The sequence below is a fragment of the Sardina pilchardus genome, chromosome 10, assembly GCF_963854185.1.
Source record: "Sardina pilchardus chromosome 10, fSarPil1.1, whole genome shotgun sequence".
Lineage (NCBI taxonomy): Eukaryota > Metazoa > Chordata > Actinopteri > Clupeiformes > Clupeidae > Sardina > Sardina pilchardus.
Window position 1 is genome coordinate 11795576 of NC_085003.1, and position 22074 is coordinate 11817649.

General features: G+C 45.6%; 1 long non-coding RNA gene across 1 annotated transcript in view; it reads right to left on the reverse strand.

Annotated features, from left to right (window-relative positions):
* LOC134093522 (uncharacterized) overlaps positions 1 to 20464 on the reverse strand; it is a 34711-nt gene extending 14247 nt beyond the window's left edge. The window contains exons 1-2 of the long non-coding RNA XR_009940362.1: positions 20258 to 20464; positions 13018 to 13071 (exon numbers count right to left, since the gene is read on the reverse strand). This is a non-coding gene — a long non-coding RNA (uncharacterized LOC134093522). The remainder of the gene's footprint in view (positions 1 to 13017; positions 13072 to 20257) is intronic.
* Positions 20465 to 22074: the final 1610 nt, after the last annotated feature.

The window sequence follows — 22074 nt, forward strand, 5'->3', positions numbered from 1 at the left end:
GGTCTGCTGAGTACAAGCAAAAGGCCATGATATAAAATAAGAATAGAACATGGCCTTTTTTAAAATGTACAGTCTATTTATGATAAGAAATAAAACCTAATTTTCAAGCTTGGATTTTCCATGAAGGAAACATTATTTATGATTCCTGGCTTGCTATGGTCCTGGAACTTAATTGATCCATAACCTTGGATACTGTACCCGGGACCGCAGAAAATGAACTCACCCTCTTCATACTACAAACAGAAGTTATGTGCCTGAATGTAGCATAAAAATGACTCCAATTAAAAACAAAGCGATGCTTTGTCGTCCATATCGTTTGTAAAAATAAAGTTCTAGGGTAGCGTTTGCCTTTGATGACCCACTTTGCCTGGGCTGTACATCCACTTTGACGTAGGTGTGTTTTTTTTTTCCGCGAGAGAAGCTATGCGGATAGCATTTCTGTGAGTGTGGATGGAATTAAGCGAGACACCTCACATCAGTGTACGATAAATTGCATTAGCGCCAAACATCCTGCCTTCCCCATGACCTCACCCACTTCTTGTCACTCATTTGCATGAATCAGCTCTACTACAGGGAACATAACAATCTGTTTGGGTCCAACAGGGGGGGCGTGTGTGTGTGTGTGTGTGTGTGTGTTTGACTGACTAGTTTTAGAAAAAAAAAATGACTCAGACTCTGTCTCAGCATTTCTGTCCTCTCGACTGAAGTAAATGTGCAGGATCCCCCACATATCCCACCCCGCCCCCCTCCCCCCCGTGGTTCATTTCCTGTTGCGGACCATACAGGGCAGGAAGTGCAGAACACATCCTTGTCTCCGCGAGGGAGGAAGCCCGTGTGGTGTTGCGCTGTGACCCCGCTCGGTGGAAAGTCACGGCTCGACCTTGATGCGGTGCTGACAGCTCCGGGCTTCACCTCTGCCTCAGCCTCAGCCCAGCCCACTGAGCCCAGCCCCGGCCCCGGTCTCGGTCCCTGCTGCCCGTCTCAGCGGGCAGTCAGAGCTTCGTTCCTGTTGGCTCGAGTGTTTACACAGCACACAACCAGTGTGTCACCTGCCGAAAAAGTCATGAACTGTACAGGAGGGAAGCTACTGAACAGTGCCAACCCCCTTTGGCAGTACCTGCTATCTTATGTTCTATAAAAATAATTACAACTACATTACACAACGAATACATGTTTGTACTGGATGTTTTCATTAAAAAAAAACCTAAAATGAGCCACCATGACAGGTACTAACTACACATCACACTACACACAACCTACTGTATGTTTGGGATGAGCTAGGAATGCAGTTTATGCGTATGTTTGCGTTTATAAACGTTGTGTTAGAAATGCTTTGACATGAGTAATCTATCTCTACGTCACGATGCACAGCAACCAAGCCCTTCAGAACAGGTGTACATTTGCAAATATTTGTCATGGCTCAAACAAGCTAATCCATGCTCTGATTGCTTAAAAGGATCCTTCTTTGTGCGCCGCCATGCAAGAGTGCATTTCAATATGGAGCGGACCTTTTGGCTAGCAAAAAAAGACATTACAGTAGTCAATGACCTGTGTGGCAGGCTCCCCAAGTCACGCATGTTTTGATTCTTTTGTAATGCTGCCCATTTATTTTCTCTCTACACATATTTCTCCCCCCCCCCCCCCCATTTCTTTTTCGGTCAAAAAACAGACTTTTATTCTGGAATGCACAGCAGATCCTGCGCACATATCCGGCCATAAACACATGAGCAAAATTTGTCTTAAAACTTAGAGGGGATTATCTATCCTTCCTGCAGAGTCGCCATTACAGTAAACAGGATCCTGCAGAAGTTCCAGCAGTAACAATAAAGCCCTCTAAAGCTCTGAGAGCACAGGGTTTATCAGGCCCAGCGTTCTGGTGGCGGATACCAAGAAGAACAGCTGAGGCATAAGCATTACCATAAAACCTTTGATGCTGGAAGTCCTCCCTCCACAGCCCCCAACCCCTAAACATGGAACAGGAAGGCATTGCTTTGTTTATTTTATACTTACATTTACATTTTATTTTATACTTATTTTACATACAATATATATTTATATATTTCAACACGAGGCATGGTTTATTGTCATTTTGTAAGACATGCTGATAGGCAATTAGATCCGTCATGGCAGTTGATCTTTCGGACCACATGCATGACAACTCCCCCCCCCCCCCCCCCCCCATTCTATCCTAACTCTCATAAACTCTTGCCTAAACAGTCTCTATCTCACACACCCTCCTTCTTTATCACACACACACACAAACACACACACACACACACACAATCAAACACACACACACACACACACACACACACACACACACATGCATACATACATAAACATGGGTGTACAACCAAAGATCACTCCACAGACACATGCATGCATTACAATCATATCTGTAAAACTGAGAGACTGCACTGGATCTTTTTTTTTTTTTTAACTAGCCCCAGAAAATAGGATGAAACCATTTGGATTTTATTATTCCATTTACTTGTAGGCCGGACCACAAAGTGGTTCTGAGAGTCTGTTTTATGTATTCAGCTGCTTTTCCCTTCGACAAGCATGTGGAGACGCTTAAATAAACCATCAAGCCGAGCACAGCTGCAACAACAACCGATCGATCGGAGGCAGGCAGGTTAGCGTCTGTGCTCGGAGCCGCTAGCGCGCTGGATTCAGCAGGTGGGGAGGGAGTTGTAATTTGCTGCCGAAGGGCTTTTGTGTCTGCTTGACTTCAGAAAAACTGTAACTTCTGCCTCCCCTGACAGATAGCCGTGCGGGCTGATAGAATGTGTGTGTTTGGAGAGGATCCGCCGCTGTATAAACAATCGACTCCCTACCTTCCACAACATCTGGGATCTCTCAAGTGTTTGGGGCAGAGACAAACAACTGGGGACTAGTTAGTTTCTGATTGGTTTTTAAACAACACATCGTGGTCAGCGTGGGGCCTGGAGACGCGTCTCCCTGAGCAGAGATGCACCGACGGAGGAGATAAAACAACAATATGAAAAACAACGCTCCGAAATCAGCGGCACTCCCGCGTGCTGCCCCCCACATTACTGTACAGAACACATTTAACAAGACGAGGAAACAAATGACATCCTCTGATCTCCGTATTTTAAATTATATTAAAGACGCTGTAACATGTCGGGAGGTAACCACAGCTCAAACAAACTTTTATCTGCATGGTTGCAATAAACCAAGCTATGCGAAACCCAAAACCTCCAGGCATGTAATACACAAGCTTCCACCCACCCGCCAACCCACCCCCGCCACTCCCTCTCCTGAAAAGAGGGAGCATGTTAAAAAAAGGGAGGAGGAAAAGGAAAACATTCCCTTCTTTAATGTGTCCATTTGAAGGGGAGCTGATAGGCTCCTCTCTCTTATTTGCCTTCCTTAATTCTACGTCCTCTTCATCTAATCCCCTCTTTTAAAACAAGCAGGCGAACACATCAGGTTCCTCTGCCTCCCTCCCAGTCAGTGCCCGGCTCTCTCTCTCTTGCCGGCACGTCTTGATGGAGGACTGCCCACGTTATCGGTAATCCCCCTCGTCTACTTTATTCAAAAGCTCTGATGCGCAGGGACACCGAGATCTTAACCTCGCCTCTGCTTTAAAAGGAGCAAAGCGAGAAAAAATCAAAGCATTCCTCCCTCCATCAGGGAATCCCCATCCTTAGACAACTCGCACCTTTGTAATTCTAGCCTTTGCCACCGTGTCTCGGCCGACTTGCTCTGTGTTGGTGAGAAGTGTTTGTTTGCATGAAGATGTGTGTGTGTGTGTGTGTGTGTGTGTGTGTGTGTGTGTGTGTGTGTGGCCTGATAATTCAAACCACAGAACTTCCAGCAGTAATCCCAAGGGGAGAAAAGGCCACTTTAAAGTTCTCCAAGTATTCCTGGAAAACAAGACAACTTTCCCTGAGTGCATGGAACTAAGCACGAAGAAAGAAGAAGAAAGAAGAAGAAGAAAAAAAAATAAATTATGCTTCAAAAGTTTCTTTTTTTCCTTTTTCTTTTTTAAGTGATCGAACAAATCAGGTAGCACAATAGGCACATTGCCTTTTTACTAACATAAAAGTCAGAGTAAGCTATACCTTACTCAGCACAATATACAAACCCGCAAATGCAATACTAGGCGATGGGAGGCACGCCCTCCTTCAACACACCTATACCACGTAAGATTGCTTCAGAAATGTATGTACATACAGCATTGCGACTCTGTATCTTAGTACTGCATAAGCCAAAGGTGCAGAGTGGTTGTGATCGGATAAGCATGAGCATGAGCTTGTTTAGGTGGACCATCTGATGGATCTCTAGCAGCCAAAGGGAGCATGTTTATGTAAGGGCAGTTTGGTACTTCCAAAAAGGAGTGCTGAGCAAAGGCGGTTTGGCACATACTTAAAGACTTGCAACATGCAAGGAAAGTTTGATTCTCATTTGTGTCTCCCACAGACATGACAGCCTCTCTCCTATCCTCTCCTCCTCCTCCTCCTCTCCTCCTCCTCGTCTTCACATTCATCAGTTCTCTCAGTGGCAGCTGTGCACTGCGCATGATTCATCCCCCCCCACACACACACATATACACACACACACACACACACACACACACACACACACACTCCTCCACTGTTGTCGCTGTTTCTCTTTCTCAGCAGAGATAAGCTACGCAGAGTAAACACTGTCGCTGTCGACTCGCCGAGAACAGAGAGGATCACCCCCTTTTCACATTCCTCTTTGGGGCTCCGTGCGGCCTCGCCAGCACTCCTCTCTCTCAGGGCCTGTTCTCTGACACCGCGCTCCTCAGTTCCATCTTAATGGACGGCTGTAGGCGATTCGAGAGGCCGGTGGAGAGTTGAGCTGTGATGACGGAAAGTTAGCGTAACGCGAGGTGGGAAAAAATCAAGACTGACACTTTCTGGGTGTCCGCCTCCAAATTGGTGTAAAATTGGGCTTATTTGTGGGGTGGTCTGTTACAAAGGTTGTTTATACTGTGGAGTTTACATGGTGGTACGTGCATGAGGAACTGTGTGGTTCTCGCAAATATAAACGCGTACAGACATCTAAAGGCACAAACACACACAGAGACACGTCTGAAGTAGACACAGCCACCTTCAGAGACACGTAGCGGCTGAACGGGCAGCGCTGCTGCATCACGCGAGGACATAGAGAACGAGGGTCACGCACATGCACAAACACACACGCACGCACGCGCGCACACACACACACACACACACACACACACACACACAAACGCATACACACACACGCACACAAACGCATACACACAGACATATACACATGCACACACAAATTCATGCACACACACACATACACACACAGACACACACAAATATACATACAAATGCATGCACACACCCAGACAGACACACACACACACAAATCCAGTTGCTAGACGATTTAAGCCAATTACTGCGCCAGGGCAAATGGTTAACCTCGGTAATATACATTTCCCAGCCTCCCTCCTCTCTCGCCCCAACACCACATCAGCCCTTGAAGGCCGGGGCCCTGCGCAGTGCTGCCGGGGCCCCGGTGTCCCTGGCGACCCAGTTTGAGTTGGCTCAATTCATTAAGCCGGGCCCCGTGCGGAGGGCCCGGATTCACACGGCCCAGCCACTCGCAGCAAACAGCTGCCACACATTCCTGATGGGAGGGCCAGGCAGATGTCCAAGGACAATCAAAGGGAGAGGCAGGGGAAAAGTTTCTGAGCCAGCGTTTGCCAGCGTCGCTGAGCTACGCCTCTCTCCCTCTCTCTCTCTCTCTCTCTGCAGCACTCCCCCCACCCACCCCAAACAGTACCTCAAAGACAGGGTGCAGCTGGTAAGACTCAAGGCCCTATCATAGTGACTCCCCCCACCCACCCGCACACACACACACACACACCCCTCCACACACACACACACACACACACACACACACTCTGCCTCCCGCCTCACCCACCCACTCCACAGTTCCTCCTGTCTCCTCTCTTCCCTTCCCCTCACAAACACTCAGCACATCCACCAGCGCAGTGTCCTGTCAGTGCCGGTCGACTCCTCAGCACTCCCTACAAGTGCAGCATGTCCTCTTTGGCAGCGGGAGAGCTCGGCCGGGCCAAAGCTCTGAATAAAGGGGGGAAGAGAGAGAGAGAGAGAGAGAGAGAGAGAGAGAGAGAGAGAGACATGTTTGCCTCCAGAGAACAGTGACTCCAGGCAGAGTGCTTTCAAGAAGCGCACGTTTTTGTGAGAGCCTCTTCAGAGCCATGGCATATCAACCTTGTGAGGCCCGCCTGTGTGTCATCGATGAATACCGAGACAGCATTGCACCCTAACCAAAACGAATAGCCCTCATATGAAGTCGATCTCATCTGCTCCTCATGAAATGCATTCATATTTACATTTTTCTCATTGGGAATGTTGATACCAACACCATTTATATTTCGGACTGATTTAGATAACATATGAGTGCAGTGTATGTGTACCGATAGCAATGTTTTAAGTTAAGCTACTTTATTTCATGCCAGAGGAAGTCCCCATACACACACACACACACACACACTAGGATCAGTGAGCTCACACCCACACACACACACACACACATTTCTTATTACCTCTTGAATTTTAGGGTGCCTTTAAGATCTGGCTAGGGACAACAGATGAAAATAAGCACTTGTAGCTAACACTGGCTTGTTTACGGCAAGTGACTTGTCTGCTGATTAATGAGCACTGTAACTAAAAAATAAAATAAATAAATAAAATCAATAGAGCAGCCCTTGCCAGGGAGGGCACCCAAGGAACCCTTGGGGGTGAGGTGCCTCGCTCAAGGGCACCTCATCCATGGATGGGAGAGAGCTACCAAAGATACAAATAAAACATGTGCACAGGAATCTTAAGTGGCAATCACACAGACAATGCCTTGTGTTTACACTACTCCAAACAATTACATAGAAGCACTCAAATACTAATAACACAGATTGATGGCCTTCACGTTGAGGAGACAATGGGGCTGTTTACACAGTGGTGGAATGTTTAGACAACATTTTGCATCCTTATGACAACATTTTGAAAACTATTGCTCATTTACATGAATTTGCAAAAACAACTGAAATTGTATTTCTTGAATAATCCATGATGCAAGTTACAGCCTACAACTCAACAAATATACATACAGACTGTATACTGTACACAAAGCAATGACGCTGTAAAAAGATATGAATCATATATAGCAAATTACTTTGTCAACATTTGCTAAACATCATTTGGCTTCCAGGGACCCAGCTGATAACATTTAGCAACACATTATATCAAGCAAGCCCAGAAGAGACTTTGACCACTCTGACTTTCAGGCCCTGAAAACGCCTTTGTATTTCATAGAATGGATGACATAGAATGGATGGACGGAGCATTTTACATTGTTCTCTGATGTGAACATTGACGGTATGCAACTTTGGTATGTCAAGAAACATGCTCAGATGTTATTTTTACATGCCCTTTTGCAACCCCTATATGTAGGCTGGGCAATATAATGGCCCGTTTTAGCAGATATCTAGCGCCCTTCACACTAGTCTGGCACCCACATGAATAATTAAGTGAGATTTATGTAATGACTGCTCATAACAGCAACCTTTCACGTAACAAGTGTGTGTGTGTGTTGGGGGTGATCAGAGAGATGGTTTGAATCATTCGGTCTCGTACTCGGTCTTTGGTCAGATTGGCCCGTTCTTTTTTTTTTTTTTTTTTAGTGGGCCTTTGAAAGTCAAGAGATTTGCACATGAAGGAGGAAACTACTGATTGTGTACGTCCGGGTACACAATCACTCTGTGGCCATGGACCAAACTCTCTCCATTCAACAAGGCCAACGCAAAAACAGTTTCCCATTCTATGTCTGCGTTACGAAATAAAACAACAGTGAATTGATGTCTATTCTTAAAATGACTAGTATATGATATTGGTGTCTGTGCCTTTGACTTGTGAAAGGACAACAACCTACCTAACATCCCAGTGGTGTCAAATCTGAGAAATCTAAACCCCATGCTAGATGGATTGCTGGCTGCTGTAAGTCTTGACAAGGTTAAACTTTTTCTCTAAGACAATAAAGTTGTCGTGATTGAGTCAGTATGTAGAAATGACCCTCAGATGTGAAATATTTCTGTTCATAGCCGACTTTGTCATCTTGGCACCAGATAATACTAACAAAAAATACATTGTACTAAATGACAACACAGATTCAAAAGATGTACAGCTATTGGGGACTGCTGCCAACTGCTCACATCCTAATTCATGTATGGCTAACAAGCACTCTAGTCTAGCTCCAACAGAAACACCATAGAACTACAACACCACATGTTGCCATAGCATGTTAAATATTACAGTCATTATTCTGACTGTATTAAAGTTGACTTCATCTTCTTGACCTGATTTGATTTTCTGTTACAACTTTGACGTAGCCTAAGTAAGTACAATGACTCAATCCAGGTGACAGGGTAATTATCGTAGCTATTTTACAATCAATACAAGTTCATCCAACAACGGCATAAATTAGCATCCATTACAAGAGAATTATAGGTAGAGACTTCAATACAAAAGCCCTAGCCGTAAACATTTTGCACAAAGTTCATTTTAGTTAAATTCACCTTTTGAGAGGGCATTTCATTTATCTGGAGGTAAGTCAACACAGCACCATTCACTGGTCACTGTGACTGTGACTGTGACTGTGACTGTGTGTGTGTGTGTGTGTGTGTGTGTGTGTGTGTGTGTGTGTGTGTGTGTGTGTGTGTGAGCATTCCTGCACAACAGTTCCTCATTCCTCTTACATGAACAACATGTACAAAAACAACCAAGAGCAAAGAACCGAAATCCCCCCCTCTCTCCACTCCCTTAAAAAAGAGGCCCTTTCACTTAAAACAAAATGCTCCCACTCCGGGGCCTTTTCGTGTAGATATCATTTTATCTGTGGCATGTTTATATTCTCCAAAGGCCCGAGATAAAACAAAAATGCAAATCATGTGTCAGCATCTCCTTATCGCTGCTCATGTCAAACAACACTTTGTTTCAGTCACCGCTCTCATTTTTCAGACAAGGGTCCTGTGTTTGCACTGGAGGGGGGGGGGGGGGGGGGGGGGGGGGGGGGCGATGACCACGGTTAAATTAATGTCAGTGGCAAACGATCTCTTCCACTGTCAATCAATACTTTTTTTCCCCCCTTCTTTTTTTTTCCAGAGCATGTTAATGACCTCTTTATCTGCGGGTCTCGGGGTACTGTTTGTTACCTCTCCAAATATCTGTGGAGAATCTGAGGATCCATAATAAAGACATTATGAAAGGGGGCCTGTCTTCACCTCAATTCAATGGGAGAGGAGCCAAAGGGAGAGACCCCAGTGGATTTGAAAAGGCGAGTGACAACTCATGAAATCCTGGCTGAGATGTGTGAAAGGCCACTGCGAGAGCCTGGGCCTCAACGAGCGCGACAAGGATATCTCACTTTCAGCCATTACTCTACATGCAGCCCCGTGATTAAATGGGCACTTCGCTCTCTTTCTCTCCCTCTCTCTCCCTCTCACTCTCACCCTTGTGCGCCCACACACACACACCGCACAAACACAACAACACCAACAAAGAAGAAAAACAGACAAAAATACCACTGCCTCTCTCTGTCCTTTTTCCTATCCACTCTCTCTTTCTTGCGCTCACACACTCTCTCTATCTCTTTCTCTCCCTCTCTCTCTCTCTCTCGCTCACACACACAACCCAAATACGTATGAACAACAACAAAAACAAACCCACAAAATCTCTGGCTTCCTTTTCTCTGTCAATCTCTCTCTCTCTCTCTCTCTCTCTCTCTCTCTCTCTCTCTGGCTCTCACTCTCTCTTTCTCTTTCTCTCTCTCTTTCTCTCTCTCTCTCTCTCTCTCTGGCTCTCACTCTCTCTTTCTCTCTCCTCCCCCTACTACCCTCCACATTGTACACAGACTCAGCATGGCACCGGTTGTAATCACTGTTGGACACAATTTCAGGGACAATTTAAAGACTATTTATTATCTCTAGTCAATAAGAGCACAAGTGCAGCACTCACCCAGGATGCTCATTTCAACCTAATGGATAGACTTTCAAATGTCTCTCAGTTGGTCTACAGCTGTTTTTCAATGTATCATTCAGAAGTGACTTTGCATTAAACTGAAAAAAAAAACAGTGTCCACTTCCTGCACACATTTAATGTGTGAGGACTTCAAAATCAAAGCATGACATACCCACCTACTTCCCCCATACTCCTTCCTACAAAAGAGAAAGTAGTTGTGATGTAGTAGGCACACACACACACACACATTTCATTCATTGAAAGCACTTCGGGAGCTCATTCTACCATTTTATACCAAGAATATAACTACAGTCAAGCCACAGCCATGTGTTGTTAATATGGCCCCCCATTAAACAGCATTGTGCCCACGTCTTTCCAGTGGCCTCTCGTAAGGAAGCCAGGCGGCTGGAGGAGGGACAAACAAGCGCCCAGGGAAAGTCTCCCAGCAGGGCCTTAGGAAACACCACCCCTTAATCGCACATGACCACACATTAAAGAGAGTGTTTAGCAGCATGGGGCCCTTCACTCCATCAAGGGCCAGTTCCCTCCTCTCTCCCCTCTCTCCTCTCCTCTGCCTCTGCCCCTGCTCTGCACCAATCATTAGGGGCCAGAGAGATGGCCTGCTCAGCCCCCTGGCACCCCCCTACCCCCAGGATCACTGTTTACTAACACATTCACAAGCACATGATAGGGGGGACACATTTGCAACCTGTGGATGTGTTTATCCTAACATTAGCTGGTAATGGACTGGAAATGAGAACAACCCCATTAAGACCTAATACCCTCCTCCCCTGCTAGCTCATCAAGGTAATGAAAATGTGCTATTATAAAGGCCTATCTGCAGAGGGCCACCTCAAAAATAGACAAACCTGAGGTTAGAATAGCATTCTAATATTAAATGTGCTTGCAGGATTTTTTTTTTTTTTTACACAACGATAACAGATATTTCAATTTCAAGTAATAGTAGAAATGCATTCCATGTAGTGACAATATCAAAAACTCTCTATCAAAAGGTTTCATCTCACAGATTCGACAAAGCACTTCTGGAAAACAATACTTGTTCCAGTTTCCCCACCTCCTTATGCGCACACATGTTAAAAGAAATAAATAGTTGGCCGGCAAACTTCTTGTCTGCACATGGGGCGAAATATACCATCAACAACCGACTGATGAGTTAAACTAAGTGCCTTTAGCTATTAGCTGGCTCTGGGAATTTGATGAATGAAATACCATTAAACTCTCAGACTTCCAGACTTCTGAAGCATTCTTTGATTCAGTGAGCAGCCTCTGTGTCTTACAGTGGGGAAATTGATAGTGTTTACATAGCTGCCTACTTTTCACAATTCACATTGGGCGCACTGACCTCTTTTTTGTCTTGGGTCAAAGGTCATTGCCGAGACAACAGTGGTTGAGATTTGATTTATTGGCATGGAAAATTAATGGGGGGATTACAAAGTTTACCAGACTTGGAGCTTTCTTGGACCAGACTCTCTTGTTTGGACTGCTGGTTGCAATTTTGACCAATGAGCCTCTTGATCTGACTCCGAGGCACAGGAGGAAGACTAATGGATGACGAGAGCGAGAAATGAAATTCTGTGTTGTGGTTGAAATGCAATAGAATCGGAAAGGAACCCAGTAAAAAAAAAAAAAAAAATCCCATTCTCCTGAAAGCAATTAAAATGCGAGCTCAGACTTTTAGCCATTTGGAAATTTTAAATCTTCAGAGCACCGTGGGTGTGAGTCCCGCCGTCTGACGACTGCTCCGAACACTGAACAGTTTACTGCTCTTTAGCGGTTGTAATTTTAAATCATGCGGCTCGTGTCACATACATCTCTGAAGAATAATCAGGTTGACAATCTGAGTGCATTGTGCTTTATGATGTTTAGAGAAACACTGTGGTCTCCATGGCGAGGTGATCTCCAGACCTTCAGAAGTACTCGAGCAAAATGGCAGCAGTTCATAACACATCTGCAGAAGCACACTGTAGTGTTCTTTAAAATGCGCCCTTAGCACTCATCCCATGCAATTTACATTCATGGAAATAGCATGCATTGAAGCTGTTCCACTCTTTGCGTGTCTGTTGATGTCACTGATAGTTGCCATGGTTTTATATAGGGCATTTCGAACAGGGGGGGCCTTGTGCTCTCTTTGCAAATGTCTGTGCCCAAAGGCAAAGTCCCGACCTCGAGTCAGCCTGTGAGCATGTGTGTGATTAAGATGAGTTCAGCTTACTTTAGCATTCATCTTTGAAAAATAGGACCAGACAAAGCCATCTCCTCATGCAACAGTCTGATACTAACTCAAACAGCTGAATGTTGCATCAGTATAGCAAAGTTGGGCCAAAGCTCCGCTTTAACCCTCTCTGGTTGGGCCCTTACATTTCGCTAGGATAGGATAAGATAAGATCCTAGTACAGAGAGGGAGGTTAAAAATGGCTCCAAAGTTCGGAGGTATCTCACACTTGCTATGCCAACACGTTATATGGCTTCTATCTGCAAAGTCAACGCATTGAGGAGTCATAAACTACACATGCGTATGCGATCGCTAACTGATACTAAAAGCCCGATTATCATATCGATAAAGAAAATATTGGATCCGTGCATTATTACTGAGACAGTATCTTATCAATCAAATGACCATATTAAGCTCTCTGTTGTCTGCTATCTCCCTCCATCTTCTATTTGTCAGTCCTGAAACACATTTCCCCAAGCCTAACGTCAAACTTTCTTTAGATGTTGACATGCTGAAATACAGATCTGTCCAATTTGTGGTTTTCAATCTACTTTTATACAACTGGACTGAAAACGGTCTTCCTTTTGATTGGCAAGGTTTGCTTAGCATCTTGGCAAAATGTGTTTAGTACTTTGGTTAACCCTGCTTCTTACTTGAAGTTATGGGCAAAGTCAATACATTCAATATCACAATCACAGGGGGCAAAGTATGCATATCTACCTTACTGCAGTGCAGAGATGGGAGTCTACTTTCAGCTGAGGGGCAACTCCAAACCTAAGAGTACAAGCAGAGGATCAGAGATCACAACAAAACAAAACAAAACAAAACAAAATCTGAAAATAAACAGCAGTTTACCATGCACTGGTTTTCTATCCCCATGTTAGAGACACATAATAATGTTCCCAGGCAGTGCTTCCTCCATCAAGACTATACATCAGATCCATTAACTGGCAGTGACACTGTGCCATCTCAAACTGTGCATTTAACAAGGCCCTTTAAGGAGCCCAGTCATATCCCTCACGCACTGTAGGCCTTGGGTTCCTCTGCAAATTCACATTTTCCGTCAGCGCAACAAAAGCTGTACTACGCTTCACCGCCTCACTTAGAAGCTCCACAATGGCTGTCAAGTAAGCTAATGTGCTGCAGATATCAAGGAAGTGTACCACAGGCGCTACACGAGAGGGAAAATAAGATGGCTAACGTAAGCTGACAAGCTATTCATGGCTACCTTGTGTACACTACAAAATCATATTAAAGGGGGAGGAAAAATAAACAGGGTCAATAATCACCAAAAGCCACTCAATGAATATACTTAGCAATTATTTACATGCACCATGTTTCAGTCTTAATTTCATCAGTTACGTTCATAGTCCCATGGCTACTTTGCGCTCAAAGGATTCATACCTTCATACACAGCTCATAAGTGCAATTATAATGTGTCAAGACATGGAGTGGACTTTCACGCTCATGCACCATCACCCTGTAATATTCATCATGTCGAGTCAGGAATTAAGCTCTGTCAACTACAATTCTCATCAGAGCGTGATTGGGTTTTAATAGCATTAGGTTTCAAAATGTACACCACTGGGGGTTGCACACGGCGCCATGCAGCACACCCTGGTTACCCAGTCCAGCGCAATTATAGTGGTTGAGGTTAAGATCACACATTATTTCTATGCATGCTACTTAACCTACTATAGCTGAGGCACTGCACTAGTGACCCTGGGCTGTGCGAATGGATATATGTCTGTGTGTATGTGCATGTGTGTGTGTGCGATTCTTTGTGTGTGTCTGTGTGTGTGTGTGTGTGTGTGTGTGTGTGTGTGTGTGTGTGTCGGTGCATGGCTTTTGTCATACATTTTCCACACAGTTCTTTATTTTTTTTATGTTTACTACATACAAGACAATTAACCGATATAAAATCATAATTTAATGTGTCAAAATTGCTGACCAACCTATCCTCCGACACCAATTACCTCGTTGTGATTTGTATATACTCTACACGGCCAAAGGTGTGCAGAGAGAGAGAGGCGCTGAGCACCCTGGGCACCGCGGCTGAGGTGAACTTTAAGACCTAGGGGAGGGAGGCTGTTGGCTGGAATGCAGAGGTAGGCTTGTAAATTAGGGGCCCTAATGAAAACTCTCTGGTGTCCAACTGGAGCAATCATCTGGTTAAAATCAACCAGTAATTCCACTAATTTCCCCGCAACCTCTCTCCCAGCCCTCAACGCCTAATTTAGAAGAAAAGTATACGTTCCGCTCTACACACCTGCGTTTTGAACTCTGCAGAAACTGTGATCTGTTCCCCTCAGTAATCTAACTTTTTTTTGGTGCACAACCAGCCCCCCTACCCTTTCTTTTTGGACCGGCCAAATGCTCTAATAGAATGCAACACATGGAGCTCTTAAAGCTACAGCCCCCCAAACACCATTATTAACGAACCATACTAAGGAAACTACAACTATAAAATTCCAGTAGATGAACCTCTGGGTTCGTCAAATAAGAACAAAATTGCCTTACATTACCTTCACAATAGCAAACTGTCTGAAAACATAATTTTCTTCTATAATTTCAAAAAATACCAAGCCAGATATATAAGTGAGTACATCTGACCATAAATACAGTATATATATATATATATATATATATATATACTTCACATATATGGCAGAAAATAAAAATAACACTGACACCAGGCTAAACTGTGGACTTAAGTGTGATATACTGTAGCAGCATGCATGCGATATGCTGTACCCTGCGCGCAGAGGATGAGAATACGGGCCCTTCCAGTGCAACCGTGGCCATCCCTTAAAAACAAAGAGAGCAGGAGAAGTCTAAACCTGTTAAACATCTCCCCTCTGAAGCGGCTCCTACTTTCCTTCGAGTTATTCAACCTTTCACCCAGTGGGCCCCCCAGCGCTGACCTTTACCCACATGCCATTTGCTTAAAAACGTCTCTGCCGCTTTCGACCTCTGGAATCTGCAACACATTAAAGGCAGTGGTGAAGGGGGAGACTGGAGGTAGTAGATTGGTGGTTAGCCAGGTTATTAGTTTGCTGATACAGTTTTACAAGGGTCAAATGCAATGGCAGAGAAAACAAGTCCGAGAGAGAGAGAGAGAGAGAGAGAGAGAAGTGTGTAGAGTATTTGGGGAAATGGAAAGGGAAAAAAAAAAACTTGCACTTGATGGACTTTTGATGATGCGATAAATAACCTTTTTTTCCAGACAATGCTCTATTTTCCTTTCCAGGAAGGAGCGGGCGGGGAGACGAAGAGGATGATTCAACAAAGCGGGGCATTATGTGTCTCTCTCTTTCTCTCTCCCTCTCTCTTTCTCTCTCCCTGAGCTGTACAGTGAGGCTCCAAACTACCACATGATTGTCCAGACGCACACAAACTCCACTGCCGCCACCGCCGCTTGCGCATGCCCACTGCCCGTCTGAACTTTCCAAATAACGTAACTAATTGTGATGAGGCGCGGGCGCGGGGAGCAGGGAGCGCAGCCGAGGACACATAAACTTTGCACCGAGGTCCGTGCTCCCGGGTCACGGCGAGACGCGAAAGACGAGACGGCTCATCGTCGGTAACTGAGACTCCTCAGGGTGTGAAAGAGGCCTGTGTCATTGACCCCCGGCTCAGAAACACCATAAAGGCATTTGAGGTTCAGCCCAAGGAAAAAAAAAGAAAAGAAAAAAGTTAAGTGGTGTGGTGTGTCTCTCTCTGTGTGTGTGTGTCTATGTGTGTCTGTGTGTGTGTGTGTGTGTAGATGTGTGTCAATGAGTGGACATGTCTCTGTGCTTTTCTGTGTAAGGAACGGATCCTATGTAGTGGACAAAGCATTGAAGCTTCTTTCTTATTTATGGATCAGCTCCATCCTCTCTTCTCCTTGCATTTCAGTGCTGTATTTCAAGCACACGAAGACCACATACCTAGAAAGTCCGTTTACACTTCAGAAAGGAAATGATAAAAGCAATCAGTTGAACAAGAATGTGTGCCTTTGTTTCTTCTTTTCTCCTCCTCTGTGACTGATTCAATGACGGGTAAGGCTAGGCTGCCTGTCAAGTCATTATCTAGTCCCTCCATGCTTTCTACCTTTTCAGGCCCTTTTGTGGATCTTATTTTCCCCCAGCCCCTAGTTTCTCAATTAGAAAGTGAGTGAGGTTTTTTTTTTCCCTTTCCTTTTTCTTCCTTCTCTTTTTTTCTCCTTCTTCTTCTTCTCTGGTGAAGGGAGAGATGTGCAAGCAAGCAAGAGGCGCTGATGTATAGAGCACAGTTGCTCGTCTCCTCTGAAAGCTTTTGTTTCCCGGGGTTTCCCATTCATCACAAATCCTTTGGTGGGAAGACACATAAAGAGACGCTCTGACCCTGCTTTGAGCCCTTTGACCCCTGGGAGCCACGGGGTCAGATTTTCAGCAACTGTGCCATCGCCATTCTGTTGACCGCAGGCCGTGGCCAGTGAATGGCCGGAGCCATGGGCCCTGCTGAATGGGCTGGGGCGATGGTGGGAAAATGCGGTAATTTATAGAAGACGGGAGTCCATTTCAAAAGAGGCGACAGTGGATCAGCTGACAGGCGGGGTCAGAGGTGTTGTTTGGCCCCCTGATTTCCTGGCTATGTTACTGTAACATCTGCGTGTTAAGAGACTTCAGGGACCAAAACTTTGTGACCTCCCAGGGGGCACGTCTTATGGAAAAAAAAGCAAGCGAGCGAGCAAAGCATTCAAACGGTTGGATGTCAGTGGCTAGTGTTTGGCCTTAAGTCCTCAAGGATTGTGTGTTCAGGACTTGTCATCCCTTGCTTTCCAATACAAATAAAGAGGCTGGGTCTCTCTCTCTCTCTCTCTCTGCAGTCACCACTAACATTTTTCTTTCTTTTTTCCACTATTTTTTTCCCCAAGTTTTCATTCCTTTTATTTTGGGATGAATACATTCTTCCATATATAAATACATGAATCTAATATATTTTCTATACAAAATAAATAACAATCAATTCAGAGGAGTATGTTACTTTTGAATCAACTACAAAAAGGCGTGGATATACTGTATGTGTACATTGTCTAATGTCACCGCAACAGCTGACAACAATCTTTCTGCTCGGACATCCAATATCCAATATCCTCAACTGCCTCTTGTTTGTCTTGCAGTCTCCTCCCATGTCCACTTCTGTAAGCCATCCTGTTTTCTCATCACCGTTTTGCCCACAAGTGTCCGAGCAGCGAGCGGTTGAGCGAGTGTACAAGGGCTGTGCCAGGCAGTCAGCAGCCTAAGGGCAAACCATTAAGGCCAATTGGCCTCTGAGGACCTGTAGCTGCTGGAGTGGCACTGAGGGGTTAGCGCAGATTTGACCTGGGGAGAGGAGTCCAGTGCTGACCAGCTGTTGTGTGTGTGTGCTCCACTCTCTGAGCCTGGGAAGAAACTGGTAATTAGCCTCCCACACTCATAAACGTGTCCAGTGAGCATGGCGGCTCCAAAGCTTATTGATTAGGCTAATGTGTCCCATGCAGGCATTTCACTTCAGAGCACTGTCAGCTTCCAGGTGGCAGGGCTACTGTTTTCAGGCCCTCCGGACACTCTCCCCTTCTCAGTCCCATCGAGAGGACCGGGGCACACGTCCCCATCAGCCTGGAGCAGGAGTAGTACGTATAGCACATTTTTTTGGCGACGATTTCCTTTTTGTCCTTTGGCATTCCTACTGAGATATTGTTTTTTGGCATTCTGGCATTGCACATTGCGACCCTGTCAGCACTCCCAGTAGTAAAGACTGCATGTTGTAACCTTTAATGATAAATGGCTGGAAACGCACTTGGACAGACCGCAATATCATCTCTCGACGTGTCACATACAAGAGGCTTTGCTTTTATCGAGGTCACAGGATACTAGTCTTGAGGGCCTGCCCCCCTCTGATCACTCCTCCAGATATTTTCCTCGTCCTCTCCTGCCCTCCCCAAGTTGTTTTTCTTTCATTTAGCTGGCCTCTCCCAATAAAAATGCAAGCCAATTTTCCAGCACATTAACCCGAGAGATCTTTAATACACAAGAGTTTTGGTGCAAAGGGGACAGCCGCGGCCTAGCAGAAAGATGGATGGCCTTGCCGACTAAGTGCGGGCAGTTTTCCCACTGCCCTGGTCTCGGCCTGGGACAAAGGCCTCATTGAGTGGGATGCTTGACACCAGCATCATAAACTAGTCATAGCTACAAAGGGCCTGACACTTTAAAGTACCAGCTACTGCCCTTTCTTTTCACTCTCTGCACAGGGTTGCTAAGGCTGGTCCAATCACCGACAGTTGTCTCTTTTTACTTTTTTTTTTCTCAAAGGACATTAAGACAAAGGGTTATATGTTAAATAGTGTCAACAAGAATACCCTCTCGGAGTTCCGCTTTCTCCATTCCTAAAGACAACATTTCCTCATGGGGTTTATCCATTAGGAAGTCAGAGCTACAGCTGACCATTTTCCCTCCTTTTCTCTCCTCCTTCCCCTTCTGGGGCCTCTCTGCTTCCTGATGGTGGACGATATAATGCTTTATTAAACAGCATGTTTTCCCAAGCCTCCACTTCTAAGTGGAGGCTAAGAGGAAGACCACTAATGAACTGAACATGGTCAGTGTTTATTTACTAGGAAACTACATCTGTGTTTTTTTATGCTTGTACTTCCTGGATATGAATCCAGCTGTGAGTACATTATGTGTATGTCCGTACATTTTTGCATTACCTGTCACCCTTTGTTGTAATTACTATAGTATTAGTGTTGTGTATCAATGGCTTCTCTAAGTATGTCTGTCTTTGCACTCTACAAGTAGTCAACAGAGTTGTATCATTAGTTTCTCTTTCGGGCCACACCTCTCTTAAAGAACCCCTATAGTAGGCGGGGCTAGACAGCTAGACACACCCACAGCTTTACATTAGCCTGCGGTGTGGATGTTATTTAAATGCACCAGATGCTCAGAGTCATGGTACGGGTAAGATGTCTTCCCCACGCACTACAACTATCAAACAGGAAGAGCTAAAAGATGCTTGTTCATTTGTGAGTAACACAGCAATATGTTTTAGCCTTACTGCCTTTTCTATCTGCTGCTAGCTTTAGCATAATTGGCATTGGCATAGTGGTGTGTATGTAATTGCCTGTCTTCCTATGCTTATAGGGGCTGTGCATGGCTAGACACTGTGGAATTTTTTACTTCTACGTTCAGGGACTACATTAGGTTTCCTCGCACTCCAACTGACACGTTTGTTATGAATACCACACCGGCTTTACCCGTTTGGTATCTGGAGGTGCTTCATTAGCTGTCATTACTAGTAGTCACTGCTCAGACAGGTAGCTCTCTCCGCACCTGTCAACAGGTAAAGCCCCGCTTGCCCGCTCTTTTCAGTGAGCAAATCTCAGGAATTGAAAAGGAGGCCGTGTTTCAGTGACCTCCTGAGTCGAGGCATTATTTGAACGAGGAGGGGGGAGGTGGGGGGGGGGGATGAAGAAGGGTGTGATAGTGGAATAAAAGGGTGATCTCCACATCAGATGTCAGCGCAGAGTCAGCCTCTGCCTCCCTGTGTCAGCGCACTGAAAGGAAGGGGCCACTTTAATGGATTACAGCCAGAGTGCCAGAGCATCATGTGGAGAAGAAGTGCTGATGGACAGAGTTAAAGCTGATTTGTTTCCTTTTTTCCCCCCTCATGACACACACACACACACACACACACACACACACACACACACATGCAGGCCAGTCATGTCTCGTGGGTGCAGGTCTGCGTGGTTGGGACATACTGTACAATCACATTCCAAGTTGAGTTTGATCATTTCCAATGATCTGAGACCAGGCTTCTACTCATTTAGAAAATGATTGAAACACGGCCATTAAAAATATTAAGATTTTGTGTTTCCCCCCCCCCCACACAACTTAGCACGATAGCCAACTGGACAATTGGCAAACCTAGTACAGTAGCAGAGGATTGTATGGAAACTCACCCGTTTCTGGTTTCCATGTCACTGCTTCCACCTCACTTCCCTGCATACTCGTCTGATGGGGAGGCATGAGCGGTGACTACTCTCGGAAAAGCCCCGGGGTTGAACTTCCACATGGAGGGAAACAGCTGCCTCGCATTGCTAACCTCTGGGACAGCATGCAGATAGCGTGTGTTTGGACAGGTCTGGGCAAGAGTGGAGGTCTGAGAGTCAAGAGGCTGGGGGGAGGGGAAGAGATGTCAGTCACACTGTCAGACACTGCAAAACAAGAGCAAAATTGAAAGCAGCTCAACAATACCATTAGTCTCCATTGGTATGTGATGATCTTTCACTTTCCCATTTGTACTACCAAAGTCCAGTCCCACCACCTGTTGGCAGCATTTGATGAAGGCCAGGAGCAGCATGTGTGTGTGTGTGTGTGTGTGTGTGTGTGTGTGTGTGTGACGGGGGTATGTCGGGGGTAAATCTTTCACCCTCCTTCAGCCCCCTTGTCTGTTCACCCCAGTGAGTGTGTGCACACACACACACCAAAGCCACACCTGTCCCAAGCTTCATGGTGCCCTAAAGCAGATACGATATCCCGCCTTTGAGCCTCGGGTGATTCAGCTCACAGCCATGGGGCCATGCTACAACCTACCCCCCCCCCCCCCCCCCCCCCCCCCCGCCCCCATCAGCCTCCATAGGCCTGCAGCTGCCCTGTCGATCCATAGGTGAAGCCCTCTGTGCGGCTTTTGTCACCTATTCACTCAGCCGTGTGTAATCGATCCTTCATATATATTTTCACCGAGTGCAGGCGAAGAGAAAAAAAAAAAAAGACAGGCAGAGAAGAAAAAAAGAATAAAGGAGCGAAAAAAAAAAAAAAAAAAAAAAAAACACTTCAAGGTCCAGAGATTAGCGCCCCCGTCAGCTGGTTCACATATGCCCTTTGGTCTAAATTTAAATACAGTAATAGCAGCAGGGGCAATAGGACAGGGGAGAAACCATTAGCCCGGGCAGGCCAAGAGCTGCCCCCATTCACTCTAAGAGGGCCTGGTTCAGAGGTACTGTAATTACTACATGCCGGCATTATTTCCCTGTCTCATCGTCGTCGCCCCTTCTCTCCGGCTGGAGAGATCTACAGTGGCTGCTCTGTGACGTCCACCTCTGCTCTTCCCTTTCGCCGCCACGCCACGCCACGCCACTGCCAGCTCTATACTATGTTCTGTCTGGCAACTGACTGTGCATAGCTGACTGACTTTCCCTAAAGAGGGTTTTAGGGCAAGATCTCATCTCATTTGTATGGATTGAACTTGTCACCCCAGGGCTCATGTCAGCAGCGCAGAGGTGCAATTTTCCTCAGACGTCACAGTTTTTTTTTTTTTTCTAAAAAAGTTGACAAAAGCTGAAAGCAACCACAGACCAGAAAGAAGGATGAGGCTGCCTGGATTACTGGGGTGTGTGTGTGTGTGTGTGTGTGTGTGTGTGTGTGTGTGTGTGTGTGTGTGTGTGTGTGTGTGTGTGTGTGTGTGTGTGTGTGTGTGCCGTGTGTATGTGTGTGTGCGCTCGTGAGCGTGTGTGTCTGGGGAAGGAGTGCTGCTCTTGAACCAACATTACAAATCTGTGAAAGTCACTGAGTGATTCAGTCTCAAATAAACAGGTGTTATCATCAGTCGAGGTCTGGATAAAAGTGTCAACATTGCCCTTTCACAATGATCACAGACAGTGCCCTGAACCCGAGCAGAAAAGCAGAAGCGTGCTCCAGAAGCACAAGGTCCCTTGATAAGTCATGAAAAATCAATATTTGTAGGCGACTCTCACTTTACACGGAGAGGTCAAACAAA